Genomic DNA, 18,888 nt, shown 5'->3' on the forward strand with positions numbered 1-18,888 from the left:
AAATAACCTGCCTTGCAAGTTATGCCCACAGTTGCTGTAGTGGCACACATTTTTTTTATTAACTTGAGTATTTCTTATTTACATTTCGAGTGTTATTCCCTTTCCCGGTTTCCGGGCAAACATCCCCCTAATCCCTCCCCCTCCCCTTCTTTATGGGTGTTCCCCTCCCCATCCTTCCCCCATTGCCGCCCTCTCCCCAACAATCTAGTTCACTGGGGGTTCAGTCTTAGCAGGACCCAGGGCTTCCCCTTCCTCTGGTGCTCTTACTAGGATATTCATTGCTACCTATGAGGTCAGAGTCCAAGGTCAGTCCATGTCTTTAGGTATTGGCTTAGTCCCTGGAAGCTCTGGTTGCTTGGCATTGTTGTACCTATTGGGTCTCGAGCCCCTTCAAGCTCTTCCAGTTCTTTCTCTGATTCCTTCAATGGGGTCCTATTCTCAGTTCAGTGGTTTGCTGCTGGCATTCGCCTCTGTATTTGCTGTATTCTGGCTGGTGGCACACATTTTGTAGAGGAAACTAAATCTTTTTTTCTTGTTTTTTGTTTGTGTAACATTTTATTTTTTGTCTTTTTTTCTGCCTGATCAGGGGAGTCTGACTACCAATCTTCTGCTTCAGGAATGTATCAGACTCATTGGCAAACCTACAAATGCATCTTCCTCTTTCCTGATAAGAACTCACCCAACAAGTACCTGGGGTTCCTGGAATGTCTCTCCATACAAATGAGGCATTCACAGTAGTTTAAACCCAAGTCAATAATTTATTACACACTGAAAGTGTCTTCCCACTCTTCAAGGTCCCTATATAACCCTTGTCCACTTCAAATAATGTATATGCATACAAGTCCACCCCAAATAAAGATATGTGAATAAGCTAAAAATAATCTAAGAGAGCTGTTTTATTAAAATTCTTGAAGAAAGCCTTCTTCCCCAACCCCTCTTCCAGGTACTCACTCCCAGCTGGACTGTGGCCCTGCAGACCCCACCCATTCAGGACTGTAATTCATTCTTCCTGCCTGGTGTGCATTGTCACATGGGCACCCTAGAGGAGGAAACGAAGGCGAAGAACTGCATCTGCCTCCCAACAGTCATACCACAAATCTCTACACTATCTGAGGATCTATTGGCATTTTATTTCTATTGTGAAAGAGGAAATCAGTTTACCTTAGTGACATAATATGTGGTAGATTACATTATAGGAAAGGCTCCACATTTATCAGTCAGAAGCCAACACAAACTATATGTGGTGGCATGAATTTGGGTGGATAGGGCATGGGAGCGATATAGACAGAGTTCAAGAAGGGGGAATGAATATGATAAAATTATACTGTAGAGTAGAGATTGTCAAAAAATTAGTGGAAATGTTATTTAAAAACTTTTTGGGGGGTTGGGGATTTAGCTCAGTGGTAGAGCGCTTGCCTAGCAAGCGCAAGGCCCTGGGTTCGGTGTTCAGCTCCGAAAAAAAGGAAGAAAAAACTTTTTGGATTTATGACTCTGTGTGTTATATGTAGTTGGTGCTGGCATTTGTGTGTGTGTATGTGTGTGTGTTGTGTATGTGCGTGTGTGTGGTGTGTGGTATGTGGTATGTGGTGTGTGGTGTGTGTGTGTGTGTGTGTGTGTGTGTAGATGTTTGCATGTGCATGAAGAAACAACTAAGGTTGTGTGCATTTCCTCAAACACAATTGCTTTCCATCTTTAAGTTTTTTGAATGGTTTCTCCGTAAACCTGAAGGACATTAATTAATATTAGTTGTTTTTTTTGGTAATATTGGGGACCTACATGACTCCATTACTTTAATAACAGACATGATCCCCTCTCAGCATCCAATTACTTATGTGAGTACTAGGTACCCAATGTACATCCATGTGCTTGGGAAACAAAAAAATTTATTAATTAATCCATCTATCAGGCCAAAAGAAAAATTCTCATTAAATAATCCATATTTAATCCATCTCATTAAATAGTCCATTTATATGTGTTGTTCTAACTTAAAATGTAAATATTTTTACTAAATTTATAAACAAACTTTCTACTTTGATAATGAGAGGGAACAGGTAGAAATACAAATACATATTTTATAGTTGTGACTGAGCTTAAACTGTTTTGAAAACGTTGGGCACATAGCCTTTAAATTTGTATGTTTAGTTTCAAAAGATTTATTAAAAGTTAAATTGATAAATGATTAAGAACTGTCAGAAAATGTAAGCCAGGGGATATGATTTTATAGTGTTTGCCTATTGGCAGTTTCAACCAATCAAAATTTTAAGAAGTTTTTCCAATTCCTCAATATTCAGTGTTTAGTCCTCATGAACCATGCTAAACATGTTAGTAATCATTAATCCTTAAATCAGATCATGTACGCTGGATTAGGTTTCTATATTAGAAAGCATTGATGTGTTTATTATAATCTTGTTACTCTAAGAGCAAAAAGGCATTGTTTAAAAAAAGACCTTTTCATTTATTGAGAATCTGTCAGTTACTAATAAAATATCACAAAGAACGGTATGACTGACATTAAAGAATGTGATCAAGTTTCAGTTCATCTATTTGAAAACAAAAAATATTATTGTAACTAAGTGGTCATAAATAACTGATAATAATTTTGTGTATTTTAAAATGTTGTTTTCTAAATGTATTCAATGAATATTTGGGTATACCAGGCAAAAATAAATCCCAGTGACACCTTGATGAGTAGGAAGCACTTTTAAATTCTTATTTTCTGTAGAAAATAATCATCCACATACAGTCAGACATGTGTGTTATATGCTCACCTAGTGGAAAATACATGCTTCCTCACAGTGGGTACTTTACCACAGGAGCTCTGAATTTTTTGTTTATTAGGTTTAGATCAGCTGATTTAGATATAGTTCTAGAATGTATCTCTGACCATGGATTTATGAACCAAAACTATTACATATAAAAACAATTGAAATTATATCAATATTATAATTACATCTACATTGTGCTTTTAATAACATATAGTTAAAAAAAGAAAAACAATTTATTATGGTCTTTGATGAATTTCTGAAGTTGAAAACTATTATTTGGGGTAAATTCTAGGCAGTAAAGCTACACAAGATAGAGGAATTTTAATCCAGGGTCATGGATTTACTACCAACAAATCATATCTAAAGACCTTCTAGGTCTATATGATCTGTCCAGAATGCACAAATGTCTTGAATTATAGTATAGCCTTATTGGAATACAAATCCTCCTTTATTATACACTTTTAATCCCTAATGATGAAGGTAAGGTTAGTTTGTAAAAGGAAGCAGCCATGTTTGAAAGTGACATCTAATTGGAGGACCAAAAATGTGATGAATCAGAAAAAGATTTGACAGAATGAGTTAGAGATAGAATATGCCCAACTCACAGGAGAATAGCACAGGAAAGAGAGACTAAGTTAAGACTAGTACAGGGAGAGAGAGAGAGAGAGAGAGAGAGAGAGAGAGAGAGAGAGAGAGAGAGAATATGCCAGTTTTACTTGAACAGTTAAATGGTGATAGGGTAGACACAGGTGAAGAGAATAAACCAGAGAATGAGAAGGAACCAGAGTAGAACATATTGCCAAATTATATGCCATATTGGTGTGAGACCAAGCAGAGCAATTCGGGCAGAAGCCAAGAAAAGGTAGATTGATTCAGTCAGCTTGTTATATTTGATTGTATGGAGGCTAGAAGCTTCCAAGCTTAGGCCTAGGGATAGCTAGAAAAGAGAGGAAACAATCTGGCTTAAACCTAAGCCATTTTTGACAGCATGGGTAGAGCTCTTATCCTATTCTTTCATGTGAGGAAATAAAAGTGACATTTACACATGAATATGTCAAATTCATAATTTAGTTCATATGATTCAAGCTATTTATACTCTGTCTTCTTCACTTTTCCCTGCCAATGGTGTATATTGTGTCAAAATTCCATATGTACCTAGCAGTCTGCATTAGACTCCATTTTTTAGAGAACGAAGAGCCATATCTATGGCAGTAATGCTTTGCACAGAGAATAGTATATAAATGAATACTGAAATAATTCATAGTTGTAAATGGATAATGTGTAATAGAATAAGAAAATAAATTTACTTAAAACACAACTTGGTAAGTGCTCCAATTCAAGGAAAGGTGATAAAATTTTTTGTATTGTGTGATTTTTCTAGGAAAATTATTATAATCTTTATTGTTTATTTTTCTAGATTATACACTGAAATTAAATGAATATGTAAATACTTGCATTCTTTGGAGTAGTGAGACCACAGTGGCCACGTGGTCAGGCCATGACCCTCTAATATTTGTTGTAGAAAAGCTAAGCAAACCTGACTCTGTATATGACTGGCTTAATTCCACAACACACATACACATATGCACATGCACATGCATGCATGTACATGCACACACACTCAACATAAGTAAAGAAAAATATCTTTCATCTTCCAGAGAGGAAAAAATGTGCTCAAATAAGAGCATGGAAAATTGATACCATAAGGCCAGATGATGATATCTATTAAAATTTAGTTATCCAAATAAATAAAATAACATACCATAACCTATGAATTACTTTTGACTCAGTACAGTGTTCATGAAGAGTCTGACCACTTGATTTCAAAGGAGATGCCAGCAGAGGTTAATTTTGTCTTTCCATGACATAGTTATTAAATTTTAAAGAAGTGTGACTGCATAGCAAAGCAGATGGGTCTACAGTTCTATCCTGTAAAAGTAAAATTTATTCACCAGATATAATTGTCTCGGAGGATCACTGCTGAGTAAACTCACACTCCCTAGTTCTTTAGGAGCTCTGGCTCTTGATTCAACTCAGTTGTTGTGACACAAACCCTTCTCCAAGCCAAATCATTCAAACCAGCTTCTCTTTGGCTTCTGACTCACTTGTTCTGATTTACCTCAACCTAAATCTGGCAATTTGTTATTATCCCCTGGCTCCTTCTCATTTTCCGGCTTGTTCTGTCTTCACCCCCAACCTGCCTCTGAAAAACTGTCCAGGTAAAATTCTCTCTCTCTCTCTCTCTCTCTCTCTCTCTCTCTCTCTCTCTCTCTCTCTCTCTGTGTGTGTGTGTGTGTGTGTGTGTGTGTGTGTGTGTGTGTGTGTGTGTGTGTTCTGTTGCTCTCTGATAACCCTGTCTTAGAAATGGTATTCTTGTGAGAGTTCTGTGTATCCTGTCAAATTCTATCAAATATTTATCTGATTCATTACTTTTTCAGTCCCTCAATTAGATACCACCCTCAAACATTGCTGCTCCCTTCTACAAATTAACTTTACCTTTTTACTAGGGATTAAAGGCGTGTAATAAGGGCATGAATATATTCCAACCAGATAATACCATAATCCAGGATATGTATGCACTGCACCAAGATCTTATAGACCTAGAAGGTCTTTGGATATGATCCCTTGCCAGAGTACCCATATTGATGGATTCAAATTCTGCTACATCATCCATTTTTCTAGTACATGGCATAATTTCATACTCCTTCACTTCTGAATCAAGCTCCACTACATGTGTATACATTATTTTTGTTTTCCTCATTCGTCTTTTGATAAGCACATATCTAATTGGCTTATACTACACTTAGCTTTACTATATAACTAATGACACAACTAACAAGGGCATGAAGGTGTCTTTATGCCAAGATGTCTGATTCTCTCAGCTATACAACCAGTAGAAGTATGTTCAGACACTAACAAAATTCTATTCACTTTTGAGGACCCCCTACAAAGATTTATGAAGTAGCTAGACACTGGTTTACACTTAGAGCTGTAGAGTATATGAGTTTATTTTCTTTAGTTACAACATGAATAGATATCACATTCAACATTAGAGGTTTATACAGATTTATTTGCTTAGATAAAAAGTTGTTGTTCAGGAGAGTGATCAACAGAAACAAATACTTTACATGTTTTTCTTTATATGTTCTTTGATCTGAGCACTGTGGAATGCTGCCTCTGGCATGGAAAGACCATTGCCTTTGGAGCTCTCCATTTTTATGATTCCTACTATTAGATTACACAGAATCAGGCCTATCATAATTTACTTATTAGGAGAGGGTCCCAGAAGACCTTGTTACTACTTGAGGCTCCTGTAAAATGTCTCTCTTCAGTCATGTGATTGTCTGTAAGTTGACCATGCAGCATTGGTCAAAGTGATTAGTTCACCAAAGGAGACTTGGGCACAATAATTTCTGTTATCTGTTGTTGTTTTCCTATTGGGAGTCAGTTACCATCTGATATCCCAAGATAAAGTTCAGATCATGGCTAAGCCATTATATTTATCAGGTTTCCACTTACCTATGGATTATCTTTGAAAGGTGCATGAGAAATCAACCAATAACACAAATTGCCCTTGAGACTCAGAATGAATGAAAGTAATTTTATATTCTATATTATATATGCTATCATGTTTTTCTCTCACTCCAGACCTTCCAAATAATTCCCACCTCCTTACTTTCCCCAAATTATTCTCACACATGCACACAGAGACATACACACACACACACACACACACACACATACACATTCACACACAAATATACACACACAGAAATACACATACAAACAGATACACACAGAAACACACAAACGCCATGGAGACTTTTTGGTTTTGTTCTTGGCCAACTAAACATTTGCATGGAACCTATTCTGAACTGTGTTTGATATGCTCAGTGACACTTCATTTGAATAATCTGATTTTTTTCCTTTGCCATTGGTTACCAATTGCAAATAGCTTTAAATTAAGGATGAGACCCTATTTTACCTCTCCCTCTCATGACTGGAACTGCCTTGAACTCTGTCAGATGTGTGTGATGCCACAGTATGTGTGCATTCACATGTGCATGAGTCCTGTTATGTCTAGAAGACACTCTTTCCTTGGATTCGTTCATCACCTCTGCCTACCTTTCCTCCTCCTTTTCTACATATATTCCCAGCCTTGAGCCTTGAGGGGATCTGTTTGATGAGAGCACCTCATTTAGTGAGTTCTCCAACGTCTCTCACTCTGTACAATGTCAAGCTATGTGTCTCTGTGTCAATTCCCAAAAAGCATTTTTTTTTCTGATGGGGTTGAGTGAGTGCTGATCTATTGGTATGGCACCACCAACAGGCGACTGAAAGTTCCATGTATTTAAACATCAATCATATAATTGGCTCCAAACTTAGTTTTTTCAAGTACTGAGGGACTCTGCTTTTCTTAAATATAAAAGGTATGACTTTTAAGAATTAATGTAATAATTACTTGAAATGACCAGTATGCTTGTTTTGTTTTATGATTTTTTTTCTAATTTTTATACAAAGCATTTGGCCTAGCTGAACACACAGTGTTTAAATGTCGGTTATTTTCTGTCAGGAGCTGACATAGTACAAGCAAATAACTAACAAGTGAGCTTCCTAAAATGGTCTGCCTTGGATTTAAAAAAAGTCAACAATAGATTTGCTCCTGAATGCAAGGCCTAAGAGAAAATAATCTTAAGAAATATTCCTGCTATTAATATGCTTTGCCTATTATTGTTAAATTTATAACAATTATTAGGTATTAGCTCACCAGTTTGAGCAGATTTCTGCAGAACTGTCAAGATGTACTGCCTTGCAGTGATGCTAGATGGACAAATAGATCATTTCTTAATCCTTAATGATGGTCCTATAAGAATTCCTAAATTTATACTAATTATTAAGCAGCTTTAATAACACTTCTATTAAATCCTCTATGATAGTCAAAACTGCAATGAGAACTCTGCTAGTCTTTAGTGTCACAAGTTAATTGCTTCTAATAGTAAGCAGGCACTCTACTACTCAGAACACATTCCAAAAGGTTGCAAAATGATTAACCAAAGGTCATCAAAAGGGAACTTCAATTTATTATAGGTGTTGTGTCAGAAGATAAAATATTGACTGGGTTTATCCATACAAAACTTCACTAATAACTTCGATACGTTTTTTAACTTGTAGAGCTGTGACAATGATGAATGTTTAGCCAGGTAATTACTCATAATTGATATACACAGAAACATGATCTGTTGTAAATTTCTTATTGGATGTATGATTTGAATTTACACGTAAACTTGTGATGAACTTTCTATCATGTGATCATGTATTCTGAAAGATGTGTAAGTGCTGAAGTCACAGAGATCATCATCATCTTCTTCATCAGGAATCATTCTGCGTTCTCCCTTTTTCTTAGAGAGATTCCATAGGAAACTTTTACAACTTAGAAATAAATACTAAGTTCACTTTTCAAAGTGTCCCTTTTTCTTCCAGGGACTTCAACTATCTGACTGAAAGTTAGAGCTTCACATTTCCTGTAGAGATAGAACAAAGGCTACTTTACTTAATCTCCTGCTGTTTTAGGATGAGGTGCTAAATGCCAGAGACTGCAGTTTCTTGTCTCAGAGGAACACAGAAGACAGGTCAGCTACAGTAGAAATGTAACTTAGAATTAGACTAGTGAGCTTTTTATTACTTTCTGCCACCCCTAAATATCTTTTAAGACAAAATCTTACCCCCACGGATGCCTCAAGAAGAACCCACAACAAGAAAGGAGATCTGCAGTTGTAAGCCACTGGCAATTTTCAATGCAATGATTTCTAGTAAGTACCACGGATTCAATGCTGTCATCTGTATAGTATAACTATACAAAATTAAATATAAAAACATTAAAAATCATGTGAACAGAATGTTCTTCTAGACTTAATATTATCTTATATATTTTTGTATGCTAATAAGATAATTATTTTAATTGTTATATACTCCACGAATTCTTGAATTCCTATCAGCTATGGTTGCCTATGTGTGGCCTATCCAAGAACAATATTGTCGAAATTCCAGTATGCATGGTGAGAAGATTCATGGAATCCATGCTATATGTGAAATTAATGGCAGTTAATGGCTACTAGGGGTGTGAGTCATTTTTTCACTTTAAGGTTTGGACCCAGGTAGGTTGGCCCCCTGTACCCACATAGAGAGGGTGGCACTATTTGAACACGAAAAATTATTCAACACAAGAACGAGTAGTTGAGAGTATGTAGAGGGCATGAGAAGAGTTACAGTAGATAATGGAAGATTGTACTCAATTGCATTGTAGATACTTCTAAAATTCAAATAAAGTTTTGCTGTATTTTAGATTTTTTTCCCTTAATGATCAAAACTCATTTCATTTACTTTCTGAAAAGAAATTAATGTTAGCTACATATTTTAACAAAAGATGTTCATATAAATTATGTACATATAACATTCACAAAGAAAAATACATAATTAGATAAATTTTGACAATTATTAAATCACAGACAAGTGATGAAATGAACATTTTCATCCTGCTGTTTTTCAAAAGAGAAGGGTTTCCATAGAAATGCTGAGAAATTGATGCAAGGCCTTATTCAATACTATCAATCCATAAATACTTGTGCAAATTATTTTCCAGCTCTTGAGAAGCTGCCATTTGGCATTTAATTACAGCCAGTTTATTAAATTCTGCCGGCTTACAACTTGAAGGTGCGCTTGATATTAAAATGGGTCCCATTTCTATTACATACAGACTCCAGACAATTCCCAGTTCTGTCTCTGAAAGAACTATTGCTCCCCTTCCCACACAGGCTGTCATATGCATAGGTCTGCCCTTTTTCCTGATTTTCTACATCCTTGTTACTCCTGTTACCTCTCTGGGAAGGATAGAAAGATTGCCATGGAGTGGCTGTCAGGTGGCAAAGCAATTTCTCCCACTTGTGCATTCAGCTATACTGTCAGCACATCCAGGGTAAACTGCTCTGTTTCTCCTCCATCCAATTACAAGTTGTACATGGGCATTATTAAGTCAACTCTTTCAAACACATAAAAGGCACACTGGTGGTTCCCTGTCAATGTGAATGCATGCCAATTGTTTTTCGCTTAAAGGAACAGTGTCTTGGCATATTCCTTGTAACCTTTTTAATACTGAATGACTTTTACTTACTTCTAAAGGCCTTTCATATTTGGATTTTCTAATTTTTTACTTTTAATTTTAAAGGCTTAATTAATGACACGCAAGTTAAAGGCTAGTTAAAGTATAATAATCAGGTAAAGCAGAATGCCAAGCTAAATTTAATAGGCTCTAGAGAACCCTACATAAATTACTTTTTATCTCAAATGGCACTGAAGGGGGAAAGACACATTGCATTTTCATGAGTGTTAAGTGAGAAGAATATGTGAACTATTTGGCAAAAATAACCCTAGAACTCATGATATAAAATTTCTCATTTTCAGGATTGGTTGATAAGTCTTCAAATCTAGCTGTTGGACTTTTGTTGCAGAATAGGCTATGATACTTGTAGATTCTGTAGTGCAAATACTCCAGTCTAGCATATTTTAATCTTTAGACATGACAATGTGCATTTTCTAATCAATGTTTTAAAGATTCGCAAAATCTAAATAAATTTAAAATTTATTTAGATATATATTATTTAGATATATTTAAAATAAATATAAAATTTAAAATAAAAATTGTTAAAAATTTGCATCTCACAGATACATGCACATATATTTCTAGAGTCTTCTTAATAGCAAAGGTAGCTATTTTTAAAGTATATAAAAAGTGATTTTTGCATATCTTAGAAACATATATTTCTATTTACACATACCAGTACATATGTATGGTATGAATGCTTGCATTCCTACATATATATACCTGTGTAAGTGTGCCCTTACACACATGGCAATTAGGAAACATCCTTCAGGTACTAGTCTTTACTTTCCAATCTCAAGAGAAAGTTATGTTTCTGTTTACTATGACAGGATTCCTAGCTCATGGGCTTCATGGATTCTGCAGTCTCAGACTCTCACATTCTGATAGAGGCACACTTGAGTTAGTGATTACTGAACTACTCAATATAGCTTTAGTTCTAAGGCTTCAATCTCAGGTCATCAGGCTTGTATGGCAAACATTCTCAGCTACTGCGAATCCTCTCCAGTCTGTTGCCTACTAAACCTTGTTATACATAGTTTACTCAATGTTAAATTTAGATCATTAGACTTTTAATGTTTTGCTAATTATACACAATATAATTTTATTCATTAATAAGGAAATTCTAATTAGCACATTTGCAGGAAAGCTGATGAAATTTGAAATCATTATATTAGGTGTAATAAGACAGATTTGGAAGGAAATATGCTTATTTTCACAATTGTGACTTTTATTTAAATGTAGATAGATGTATATTGTCTATATCTACCTATATAGGTATAACATTATTTTATCTACCTATATAGGTATAAAATTGAAATACAAAGCAAATTATGAAAGCAGACTAAAAGTTTGATAGAAATGAAAGGGGGAACTAAGCAGAATAATAGGTCAGATGTCATATAACAACAGAGCTGAGAAGGACTTAGCAGTAATAAGGAAGCCATCAAGAGCAAACTTGGGAGGTAGAGCAGGGAGTTTTGGTGGCAATAAGGGAAAAGTGTTGTATGTGAATGAAAATTCTGTAACAAATCCAATTACCCTTTGTACTAGCTAAAACATTAACACACAAAAAAATCATCTCTTGTGTTTTCTCAAAATTCCTGTAAGTATAAAGTTGAAATCTCAGGACTGGCACAAATGACTTCTAGCATACTAGTGATCTACCAACACAGGCTTTTATACACACACACACACACACACACACACACACACACACACACACATAAGATCAGGGAATAAAAGTGAGGAGTTTAGATGCACTCAGTAGAATAGTTTTAGGACACTTTTCACATGAGTCAGGGATATTACATATGTCTACGCATATGCAGAAGATACATGACAGTTGATTAGAATGCTTTACAATGCATAGCCATAACCCTTAAGAGAACATGAGTTTCCAACTGTCTAGAGTAAGGACTTTTAAGTAAGCAGATTGCTTTAGTGTTTTAACATTCAAGGAACTGTCCTTGTGGACATTTTGGTCAGGCTTCCTGTCAAACAGCTTCTCCTAAACCTTTGTGTTCAGTGCCACAGTGCTATGTCACTCCTTAAACTGAGTGGCTGGTATATTGTCTTTCTGACAAAAGCTCTGTTGGGAGCCAGTTATGAGTTTTTGTCCCTGTGGATGATGTAATGAAGTACAAGCAGCTGTCATCCAAAGCTGTATAATAAATGGCTTGGGATGCGGACACAAAGAGCCATAGGTTATTGATAGAGTCGTATTTGCAGTTCTGCTCACAGATGTGATATTTTCTTTGCCACCATTCTAATATTAGAATATTTTCCAGTTAGCAGTCATCATATTGAATCATTTGCGGCAATGATAAGACTTGGCTTCCCGGTTTTTCTTCCAATGATGAGGATGATAAGTTGCCTGGATGATATAATAAAATCCAATTAAATAGAACTGTAGTAAAGTTCAGTAAAGTAATAGTAGGAAAATTTAAGAATCTCATAGTCATCATATTAGAAGAAATGATCATTCCTGCTCAAAATTATTTTCAAAATATATCCTCAAAAAAGCTATTTGTTTCATAGTTACCTTAAAAAAAAGACAATTAGTTGAACTTTTTTTCCCCTAACAGGCTGATATATATACTGATACAACTAAGAGCATATAACTAAAATTTGAAAATAGATTCTAACTTGTGATAAATTTTTACTTTGTTTTAAATGTCACTCTGTGGAAAGGAGTCATAATAACAAATTCATATTATAAGATGGCATCCTAAATATCTAGTACTCTCTCCAGGAACAATGAACAGTATTTCCAGTTAGGATTTCCTTACACTGTACTTATATTCGTATTCTTACTGTCACCTTCACAGCTTGCCACCAACAAGACTGTGAGGCAATACAATACAACAGGAAAGTCACAAGGAAGCAAGACAAATATGAGGTCAATAGTGTGAGCAAATTTGGCTGCAGATAATGATTATATAAAGCATGTAGTGTTTTTTTTTCTTTTCTTTTAGTCATTGCATAGCTAGCCAGCTATTGGAGAAAATTGAGTTTAAATATGTCAGAATATAGAAGGTCTGGAATGTAGGAAACATATACTATTTTCAAAAACTGCATCCCTTATGCTCTGTCGATGTCAGGGTTAGAGTTGCTTGTTTTCTTCCTCTCAATTTCATCACTCATTTTAGATCATCAAGAACTCTTATACCAACCTGTGTTTAAAAACAAACTTATAAAAAGATTTGTTTTCTCTTTATCTTAATTTATAGTTAGCTCCAAGTTTCTTCGTAGCAGAAAGATGTGTACATGTTTTTGCAAGGTTTTTGATTTTATGAAATTTACATATAAATTCCATATATTAAGATCTAAGTTAGATAAAATTATAATCTCATCACAAATGTTATATTTTCAAAACCAGTGACAGTTTTTTATCTAAGTGATATTAAATATTGACAGAATTAAAACACGGAGGTGGCACCATAAGGAGTTACTTAAACGTAGCATGTAACTAAACCTTACTTAAAAATTATTGAAAATAGAATTAATATGAACACCGCATTTTTTCATACTGTCAATTGATTTTCTTTTTTTAATAATTTATGTTTCATACACTTTATAATTTGATCCTAGTCTTCTCTCATCCCAGTTCTGCTCATTCAAGTTCCTACCTCCCTCACCCCCTCCCCTTCTCATTTACCACACCACCTTGGGATATCTAGAGATGAAGGGGAACCATTGGCAGCAACAGAGGTAGAAGCAGCCCATGTTCTACTTGTTAGGAAACCCAGATAACCACAGTCAATCATTGGTTGGAGGCCATGGACCCTCTAATGGGAAAAGTTGGGGGAAGGATTGAAGGTCTTGAAAGGGATGGGAAACCCACAGGAAGACCAAGAGTGTCAACTAACCTGGACCTGTGAGAGGTCTCAGAGATTGAGCCACCAACCACAGAGCATACAGGGGCTAGGCCCCTGACACATATATAGCATAGGTCTGCTTTGTTTGGCCCCAGTGGGAGAAGATGCATGGAATTGTGCAGAGAATGATGTGCCTGGGGTCCCTCAAGGAGGGGCAGCATTTGAAGTGGAAAGACAGGAAGGAAGGAAGAAAGGAAGGAAGGAAAGAAGGAAGGAAGGAAGGAAGGAAGGGAGGAAGGGAGGAAGGGAGAAAGGGAGGAAGGGAGGAAGGGAGGAAGGGAGGAAGGGAGGAAGAAAAAAAGAAAGAGAGAGAGAGAAAGAAAGAAAGAAAGAAAGAGAAAGAACGAACTATTCAACTTTTTTAGCTATCAGGGAAATTCAAATTAAAACCACTTTGAGATTTCATCTTACCCGCTTCAGAATGGTTAAGTTCACCCCCTAACAACATTCTAAATGTTTGTGCTTATACCCACAGATATAAGCATTTCCCCATCCTCAAGCAATTTTTTTCCCTTTGAAACAGAATCTGTTGACAAAGTACAGAAAACCACAACCAATTGAAATGCAGAGAGGTATAGCCCAGTTTCAGCACATGGATCTACAAAACATGTCTGCACCCAAGGCTCAGGGTACATTGCAAAAGAGGGGATGGAAGGTTTATAATAGCTGAAAGATTCATCAGGAAGTTTGCTGTGAGACTGTTTACTCAAAATGACAGGAATGATACCAATGAAATTTTACAATCATGAACATCCCAAACATCAGCGGGGCAATGACACCAAAAATGAGCATGCCAAAGGGGACAGGGGAATATCCAAGGGGCCTCAATTGTATGCAAAGAACTACAGGCAACTAAGGAACCCTGTGTTGGGGGAGAAATATTCTTCTCCAGGGGAAACATATCAATTAGTTGTCCAACAAAAAATATTTGCCCATGAGAACACACATACACCCAAATTTGCACTATACAAACTTGGCAAGTCATATTAGAACTATGTGATTTATGCATAAATGCACGAATAACCATTCATGAAAAGTTCTTCCATGAGTTTGAAAGAGAGAAAGAGAGGGTTTGGAGAGAGGAAATGGGTGCGTAAAATGATGTAATTATATTATGATACCAAAAATAAAAATATAAAAGATTCTAGATGATCCAAGATACTACCAAGGATGTACAGAAAGGAAACAACTTAATATTGGTATGCATTTACTAGTGATATGCATGGGTTTCATAGAGATCCATGCTCAGCATCCCCATCCATCCCCCTGTGCCCTCTCCTCTGTTTCTTTTTGTGGTGCTTGAGTTGAGACAGGGGAATGTCTGTTTGGTACTGGACAGTTTATCATTGTTCTATATCTCTGGCCTCATCATTTCAACTTCTAAGTTGACCTGCATTTGCTCTAGTGTGTGTCTAGGTGCTGTGATAATCAGTGACGAAAACATGTATTTTTAAAGGAAAAAGTGTCGTTTGGCTTCTAGTTCCACACTGTAGTCCATCATTGAGAAAAACTGGAGAAAGAACTGAAGCAGTAACCCGGAAACAAGAACTAGAGCAGAAGCCGCTGAAGAATGATGCTGACTCATGGCTTCCCTGGTTTGATCTGTTTGTTTTCTTTTTTTTTTTAAGATTTATTTATTTACTTACTGTATATAATAAGCACACTGTAGCTGTCTTCAGACACACCAGAAGAAGGTTTCAGATCCCATTACAGATGGTTGTGAGCCACCATGTGGTTGCTGGGAATTGAACTCAGGACCTCTGGAAAAGCAGTTGGTGCTCTTAAGTACTGAGCCATTTCTCCAACCCCTGTTTGCTTTCTTATGAAAACCAAGACTAACAGGTCAAGGGGGGCCCCAGGTAGTGGGCTAGGCACTGTCACATCAATCATTAATCATCAAAACACACCAAGGGCATTCACACAGCAAGTCTGATGAGGGGTGGAATTTCCTGATGGAAGTTTCCTCTTCCTTGATGACTGTTTTATCATGCACACATAAGCTACCTAGTACAAAGGTTGAAGAATTAAAGATTATATATATGCTTAATGCTGTTTCTTATATGACCAAAGCTTTGATAACTTACCCATTCTCAAGCATATCCAGACCATATATATACATGTTTCTTTCCCTTCACATTCGAGATTTCTAATAACGAACAGTACAAGGTTTGTTTTTATTTTTATTTTATTTTGTTTTGCTGTTAATCGGAACTAGACTGTAGGACTTCATTGGAGAGTGACAGAAAAGGCCACTGAAGCAAAATTACTATTTATGTTTTCATTTCAGAAATTTCAATCTTTAACTATTTATGCCAAATTTAAATAAGAAGAATCAGTTGCCATGGAGAAACCATTCAGCTACTTCTCAGTTAGGAGTTCTGCTTACAGGTTCCATGTTTAGCTCACTCTCTGCTGAGTAGCAAGACTTTAGTAGGCTTGCATTTCCTGGGACATGTCCCAGTTTAGTGAGCATTACTTGAGTTGAGCTTTTCATGTGCAGAGTCAGTCAGATCTGGAAAAATACAAAAATAACAAATTCCAAATATTGAAGGCTTCATATAATGTAGAAAGTCTTTGCCTTGTGTTCAGTATTAGGCTTGAAAAGTACATCTCAGCCAGCACAACATAGAAAAACTGCCTCTTAAGTTATCATTTTAAACAAAATTAATACTGAGAAAGAGAGAAGGGAACTTGTACACATTTTGTGAAGATGGGAAAGATTGAACTGGCTATTGCTCATGTTAGCATATCTTGATTTTTTTGTAGTAAAATTAAAAGTGACTAAAATGTATATGTTAGCAAAAATTATAATCAATTTTAGTAGGCTTATAAAAACAATAACACAAACCACATGATCAAAGACTTATACATATGTATATGCTTTCATTCTAAGTAGTATTTTGTTTTATAAATGATGTATACTTTTATTCCTGTATGTAAGGTTATGTATGCAAGCTTAGCATCTAGATGTGAAAGGCTTTGTGAATGATACTAATGTTGATTTAAAACAACGCTTCAGCAGAAATAACAAAAATCCAAATATACATCATTCTCATTCTTTTTGTGTTTCAATAATGACATTAGTCTTGAATTTCGAACACTAGACAATGCTGTTTGAAGTTCATAGTTTCTTAACCGAGCTTTAGACCACTTCTTGTGAAACTTTATATTTGTAATTTATCTGTACATATAAAACAATATTTTAAATAATTAAATTTGGTTTATGCAAATTAAACTTCAATATACAAATTTTCACAACTAGAGAAGTGTAGGGATCAGTGTTTAGTGCGAGTTTAGATAGATGAGCACCTCAGCCTAGAGAACTAGAAGTACCTTTCAGAGACCCGTCTAACAGATGCTGTGAGGACTTCCTCTTGTAGTTTGTCTTGTAGAGACATTCTTGATTAGTTTACCAATAAAACCAAATAATTATATAGTAAAAACAACCTGTAAGGAATAGAGCGCGCGCGCGCGTGCGTGTGTGTGTGTGTGTGTGTGTGTGTGTGTGTATCATTCATCTATAAAGAACAGACTATCCTTGAGTAAATTTTACATCAATAATTTTAATTTGTATTTCTTATCAATCCCGCCTTTAATCATATATTTTAATTTCTTTCTCTATTGCATTTTTATTTCTTTTTTTTTTTAGTATTCCCCTTTCACTTTCTCAATCTTTCTCTAATATAATGCAGTAGGCCATTATAGAAGCAGAATACGTAGGCTTGCAGCTCTCTTCCTATTGCCCACGGGAACTGTAAATGCACACACTGTATGTAACTGTGGTGTACATTAACTTACCTTCTGTTACACGGGAAGAACAGAAGCAGGCTCCTAATGTGCCCTGTGTTGAGACTTTGAACATGGGGAATGAGAATTAGCTTGCAGTAGTAATTTGGTAAACACCTGGGAAAATTGCAGGCTTCATTTCTTGCCACGTAGAATATGATTAAAAAGAGAATATATTATTATCCTGGGCACCATTTAAAAATGTGTAGACAGCATTCTACGATGTTAAAATGGAAATTGGAAGTTGTACTCCGAGAGGAAGATGCTGCATGTTAATTACTGTCTACTGTGGAGCACTGCAAGCACAATTCAATTATTTGCCTTTTCAAGCAGTATTTTGATTAACCTGAACTTTAATTTTTTTACATACTGTAGTTTGGTGAAAATAGTAGAAGGTTGTGTGCCTAGGCAAGAGCATTCCAAAACCAACAGATTATATTAAAATAAAAAATAATCCACAGGAATCACAAAAGCCCATATGTAAACTGTTTTCCTAATTAAGAGATATTTTTAAAAAATCAGATATTTTCTTTTTAAAATATTCAAGATTACTGTTATTGTGTGCTTGTAAAAACTTTGTTTTTCTAGGAAATTTCTGAGGTGTCTATAATTCTGCCCATATTCCATTTAAAGATACCATGTGGGAAGATAAATACGTAACATGCCAAGACCTTGTTCAGCTTTCTTGGTGGAATCAAACTTCGAATGGACACTTGCTTCTGACCAAATTTCTGAGATATTATGCCCTTCAATGTTAAATGGTGTTTGCTTATATTAGAGTCGGTATGAGACCTCTTGTATAATTTAGAGTAATATTCTACATTAATCTAGCCAAAAAGCACCAGTTTTACAAAGTGTTCATCACAGTTTGATGAGCAATTTTTTCACTTGCTTTTTTGAGACAGGGTTTTACTGTGTAGCTATGACTGTTCCTGGAATTCACTCTGCAGAGGAGGCGGGCCTGGACTTCAAAGAGCTTCTGCCTCCAGTGTTGGGATTAAAGGTGTGTGCCACCTCTGCCCCATGATGAGCGTTTTAATAAAGGAGCTGGCATTTGCTGATTGCTTAGCTCTATTTACAACCAATTTAGTGTTCAAATCAGACAAAATATTTAATTGCCTGCATCCAAAAGGATTACAAATAAATAGTAATTATTCATCTTGTTTTTAATGTGGGTAATCATTGTGTTAAAGGAAGTAATAAAAGTATATAACTTCGGTGTTAAATGGGCTATCAAAACTACATATCAAAACATTCTCCAGTGATTCACACCATCCCACTCACTTTTAGCATGCATTAATTG

The sequence above is a fragment of the Rattus norvegicus genome, chromosome 18 (genome assembly GCF_036323735.1).
Source record: "Rattus norvegicus strain BN/NHsdMcwi chromosome 18, GRCr8, whole genome shotgun sequence".
Classification (NCBI taxonomy): Eukaryota; Metazoa; Chordata; class Mammalia; order Rodentia; family Muridae; genus Rattus; species Rattus norvegicus.